The sequence below is a fragment of the Oreochromis niloticus genome, linkage group LG3 (assembly GCF_001858045.2).
Source record: "Oreochromis niloticus isolate F11D_XX linkage group LG3, O_niloticus_UMD_NMBU, whole genome shotgun sequence".
Taxonomy (NCBI): Eukaryota; Metazoa; Chordata; class Actinopteri; order Cichliformes; family Cichlidae; genus Oreochromis; species Oreochromis niloticus.
In genome coordinates, this window is record NC_031967.2 from 64,506,840 (window position 1) to 64,512,920 (window position 6,081).

Here is a 6,081-nt window from a genome sequence, read left to right on the forward strand (position 1 = left end):
CACGAGCATTCCACCTAACGGGCGGGGCTCATGATGTGGCAGCGCGGGACATTCCTCTGGTTTCTCCCCTGTTTATGGTAAATTTTTACATATAAATAACTCTGGCGGACCGCCTTAAACTCTCGCATTCACATTAACGTGGTTAACCATGGTAACAATAAACAACATTTTCGGTACCAGCACCATTTACCGACCTGTAAAAGCAGGAGAAGAGCAGAGTAAGGAAGGCACACTGTCTCTCTGTCTTCCTCTCGAACGTGTCTGAGGAAGCAGTGAAAGGTGGGCTGCACCCCGAAACCCTGGAGCAACCACCAGCATTCCGCCCTCACTGCTTTCTAATATAATATGACTCCCTTTTACAAGGATTTCGATTTCTTTAAAGAAACCAAATAGATATACATATAGTAATAAAAAATGTACCATAATACAAATGTTTTACACAAAATGATATTAATGTGGCCATTCCCTCACAGGGGTACCACACCAACATAATTCAGGTAGGAAACAGCATATGCAATTTGAGAAAGCAGCTAATGCTCCATGAGGTGCTGAAAAATGGCCGAGGCTTCAAAAGAGCCAAACGGAAGTGTGACGAATTGGTACGAACCGTACAGAGTGGAGAAGGCCATTTTTGTCTTTGGACTCTGCAGACAAGGGAATCTGCCAGTAAGCGTTGGTTAAATCCAGCATCATAAAAAAAAGACAAGCAGTGCTTAACCAGTCCAGATCAACCCAGGCATTGGACAAGCATCAAACCATGAGACCTTGTTCAATTTGTGCACTCACCAATGTTCCCTGTAAGCTGCACGTGTGCGCAATTGCGCACTGCTGGCACGGTCTCTGTGCAGAAAAAATCTGTGTTGCATATAAAATAAAAATTCTAACCTGAATTGAAATTAAAATTTATACGTTAACAATTCTGTTTTGCAGTGTTAGTCAGTAATTGACTGGCTGCTCCTGTATGGGATTAGAACAATGGCACCTTATCCCATCGTCCAGCCAATCACGCGATTGAAATTCATATATGCGCAGCTAATCAACGTCGTTGACAGGCTATGACAGCGTACTTATGTGCCGACACCGCTGTTTTAGCTAGCAAAGCGGCGTGGCTGATGTGGAGTGAAGCCACGTTAATGACAACATGTATAACCATTGGAGATGTGAGCAGGACAGATGGAACAAGTGACGGAAAAAGTGTGGACTTTATACCAGTTTTTAAATTGTGTTGATAGGCCACGTAAAAAACAGAGTTGTGATAAAAAAAAAAAAAATCCAATGTTTGGTTTTCTTCCTGAATACTATTGTTGTTTATATTTACTGGGGGAAGAAATGGTAAAGAAAATGCTCTAAAGCACTCTCTGCCTGTGAGCAAAGAAAAAAACAAAACACCCCCACCCTTTCCCATTGGTCAAAAAATGTACCATACCGACCAATCAAAACATGGCATTTGGTTGTTAAGAAATGGAAGTTGTTAAGAAGAGGAAAATTTAGGAGTGAGGGCAGTGTTGTGAGATGTGAGAGATTTGCGACATTTAGCGCAAATCAAGGGCGTCGATTTGGCATGGACGGAGGGGACACGTCCCCACCAATATCCAGCGATTATTGAATTGTCCCCACCAATAATTTGATCGCTTCTTGTAAAAAAAAAAAAAAAAAAAAAAAAAACCATAGAAAGAAAAAAAATCGATCTGTCAGCGTCTCAGTCACCCAGCGGTGCAGAAAGAGTTAAATTACGTTCTCTACTGGAGTCCGACCTCATGTGACAAATATGGCCAATGTGATTGGCTGAGCTTTTCAGGGAGCTCTGTTTAGTTTCAGCAGCGGCAAACCTGCGCTGCGAGGAGGAGAGGAGGATGGCAGCAACGAGGAAGAACGTGCATATAAGAAAGTATTTTTCAAAGAAACCTGTAAGTCACTTAAAGCCAAGTTCACTCATGAAATGTGTCCGTCATAATAACGTTACAGGCTATGCTAGGCTTTGGCCCACATCAGTCTAAAATTGTATGCAACCATGAATTACGTGTTTTGGACACTAACTGCACAACAAGCAGCTCTATTAGTTCTCCCAGTCTCAGAGCAACATGTCTAATTTTGATTGAAACTGTAAGAAAAAACGGCAGCCTCGAGCAAGCCAGGATATTAGTTTAAAGAGGCTGTTAAAATTATACGTTAAAATGTTGGTGACACAATAATTTCATCCTAGTGGCACTGACATATTCATAGGGTTAATTTTTGAGACAAAATATCATGAGGTAGTCATGATTTTGCAAATATTCCATACCACTTATTGTAGTGCAGTTTGCACTACAATTGTTTGGCTGCTGATGTAAATTGATTGATTAGTGTAGATTTGACAAAGAATCTGAATTGTCTCACTTTTTATATGGCACGAATCAATGTGTTATTTTATCAATATGTCCTAGTGCAGTCAGAGGGGAAAAGCCAGGGCCAAAGGTGAGGCACATCAAGCACAGAATAATAATTTTGTGGTCATCTTAGATGAGTTTTATGGACAAAAACCACCAGTTCATTTAGTGTTCTCTTAGTGCTAATGTATAAGAGAAGTTGGTGTACTATAACTGAAGTAATCATGTTAAGATAAGATAAGATTACCTTTCGTTTTGTCACAGCAGAAAGTGGACAGTGCAAAGTTATATAGCAAAAATTAGAATACAATAAGAATAATATACTGTACACAACTGTAAAGAATAGAATAAAATAGAATAAAATATACATTAGGATAAAAATAGAATACAAATGTTATATACACCTGAGTAAAAATACAACTTACAACGTCTTATGTGTGTTTGATCAGCTGCAAAAGTCTTTGTTGTGGAGTCTGACAGCAGTGGGGAGGAAAGACCTGCGAAATCGCTCCATCCCACATTTAAGTCCTTAAAGTCATATTCTTTTATTGTCTTGACTGTATTTGAAGCTATTTTTATTTTTGTATGATACTTGATTTATGTGGAATATGGCTGAAGTAAACTAAAGTCTAAAATACTTAGTCAGTCATTTGTTTAATAGTAATTTAACATTATATAATTCACATATAACACTATGAATTGTAATTTTACATGTTTTAATAGCATGTAGAATAGCATATGTAGGCAAGTATATTTGTCCTTTTTTATCAAGAAGCAAAGACGAAAAGGAAAAAAAAGAAAGAAAAAGGGCGGGGTTCGGTGGTTGAAACACCCGTCCCCACCAATGCCAAAACCAAATCTACGCCCTTGGCGCAAATCTTGTGTAGTTAGTGTGTAGTGTAGTCAATAGTTTTGTTGTGTGTGTCAGAACAATGAGGCGATTGCTAAATGTTACAGGAGTAACAACCCAAACCCTCAACCCAAAGATGGGGGCTGAGGGTGACCCAGAGAACTGGAAGGCAGTGCATAAGATGGAGGTTGATGGAGACAGTTAAAGTTTCTGCAGTCTCCTTCAGCCTGTTACCCACTACTCTCTACCTCACCTTTGGACTCCATACAGACACTGGACCAGATCCGGACCATTGATACCTGCAGGCCTGTTGTCAGGCCTGCAGGTATCAGGCTTTTGATGTTGTCCTTTATCTCATAGTGGACAGAAATTATTTTCTGGAGAGGCACAAGTAATTTGTGTGGCATCAGATTTGATGTAGAACAGCTGATTGTTCTGTAAATAGTTTGAAATGTTTGTTTAAAAAAATGCCTTAGCAGCATTTTTAGGTAAACAGCTGCAAAAATATTTGTTTACAATACTCAGTAACTTTTTTGAAGAAGTAACTATATAATTAATTGCCCAACATTGGTCTTTATATATTGTATTTTGCAGAGAGAGAGTTACAAAGTTTCAAAGTGGTGCTCCATGAGAGTCCTGTAGACGAGCAGCAAATCTGCTTTATTGGAATGTGTGAGACGTTAACCACAATGGCTCTTAAAAACACTGTCTGAAAACTTCATGCCAACAGCACGTTTTTAAGAAAAATCAAACATATTATCCTTGAAGATCATTTTAGAGTTTTTAATGAGCTCCACAATCCTTGTTCAGTGTGACTGGAGAACAGCCAAGTCTCCTCCTCTGATAAACCTCCACATGACCATTTCTTTATTTTTCACACCAAACTGTTTAATAAGATAAACTCTACACAGACTTCATCAAATATAACTAACGCTTTAACATTATCAGGATTTCATAATACAAACTTCAAATCAACAAGAAAACAGCTGCAAACATGTGGATCAAAATTCATTAAAAAACAACATGTTGACTTCAAGGACTAAATACACTAAAGTGAAAGGAGGAACAAAAAATAGAGGTTTAACAGAATTTGAATTACGTAAAAGTAGTCACCTGTTATCTTTAAAATGGTCCTGATGTGTGCTGCTGTTTTTAACTTTTAACATTTCTTTGCTGCCACTGTGAATACGAATGTGTTCTTTGCCTAATTGAATAAAGCAGGGGTGTCAAACTCAAATACATAGTGGGCCAAAATTCAAAACTGGAACGAAGTCGTGGGCTAACAGTTATATTTTTTTTTTTAAAAAAATCTTCCTCCAGATATAAGAATGAATCTTTTCTTATGGACTCAAACAAGTTTTGCTGAAAAACTGAATTTGGAACAAGCAAAGCTTAATACTAAACAACATATATATTAGCTGTATAATACCAGTAGGCCCGCTCTAATAGTAATTTGGTATGGCTTCATGGGCCAAATGTAATTAGGCTGCGGGCCAAATTTGGCCCGCGGGCCAGAGTTTGACACCTATGGAATAAAGGTTACACAGCCTCACTTCTTCGTCTTCTGGTACAAACTGGTATTATATGGAAGTACAGCCCAAAACCAGTTTAGCTTGAGTTTCTTTTTTCTGGACATAAAGTCACAGAAGGTGTTTTTTCAAAGCTGGTGGACAGATTTAGTTCATTTTGGAAGTTTTAACAGCAACTGCTGTGAAAATATTTGCAGTTTTGGGAGAAAAGGATTTAAGAGAAGATTTTACAACAGCAAAAGATTAAATATGAATGAAGAATTTAAATTTAACTGAGATAACACATAAAATGAATACATAAAAAATAATTTAATTTTGGAAACACTAAGAAAGTACAAATGAAAGAAATTGAAATATATATCCATAGCTGCAATTCTGATACATTATTAGTTTGGTAAAAAAGACATTCCTGTAACTTTAATAATACAGTAACAAGTACAACTACTAAACACTACTGTGTCCTAAGGGAACAAAGATTAAAATGTAACAGGGATAACATAAACTTGATATACATATCTATACATACAGCTTAAATGTAACGTTCAGGATTATTTACTGCAGCTCCAGAAATCAGAGCTACCTCATCAGATCCAAGTGTGACATCAGCTGACACTCTTTACAGGAGATTCCAGCTGAACTCTGTGGAGCCTGATCTCAAGGTTTTTAAGTCCGACCCTGAAACCAGAAGAGGATCTTTCTCTCTCTTCAGATTCATTGTGATCCAGTGATTTCAGTCCTGCATGATCAGGCTGATGTTTGCACAGAGCAGATAATGACGTGAATGTTTTTGCACATTGGTAACAGTGAAACAGTTTATTTACAGCGTGGAATCGTTTGTGTTCGGAGTATGAACTGAGATTCCTGAAACTCTTGTCACACTGGTCACAGCTGAAGTTCACTTCCATGTGTGTACGTTCATGTTTGTTACAATGACCTGATTGTGAGAAAATTTTGTCACACTGTCTGCACTTGTATGGTGTCTCTCCTGTGTGGATTCGCTTATGCTTGTACTTTAAGCTCAAGTGCAGTGGTGAAGCATGACCCACACTGGTCACAGATGTTCTTTTTGACCACACTGTGGAAGAGGTCATGTATTTTTAATGTACTTGGTGTGTGGAAGTCTCTCCCACATTCTTTGCAGTAGTTCATTTTGTCTCCAGTGTGTCTACATTGATGTGTTTTTAGGTCCCGTTGATGATTAGAAGTTTTTCCACAAAGATCACAGAGAAACTCTTTCCCACCACCACAGTGACGACAGGGTTGAGAAATGGATCCATGTGCTTTGCTCTGCTTCTAAACAAAGACAGTGTAAGTCAGGGAATTCCTTCAACATTTT

The 6,081-nt window shown here is 38.2% G+C and overlaps 2 protein-coding genes across 2 annotated transcripts in view; one reads left to right on the forward strand and one right to left on the reverse strand.

Moving 5' to 3' along the window:
• LOC102078817 (zinc finger protein 665) overlaps positions 1–6,081 on the forward strand; it is a 1,047,781-nt gene that overhangs the window by 133,026 nt on the left and 908,674 nt on the right. The gene's annotated exons all lie outside the window — the stretch shown is intronic.
• LOC109201372 (zinc finger protein 708-like) overlaps positions 5,555–6,081 on the reverse strand; it is a gene marked incomplete at its 5' end in the record, with an annotated part of 1,940 nt that continues 1,413 nt past the window's right edge. The window contains one exon of the mRNA XM_019357042.2: positions 5,555–6,038. The remainder of the gene's footprint in view (positions 6,039–6,081) is intronic.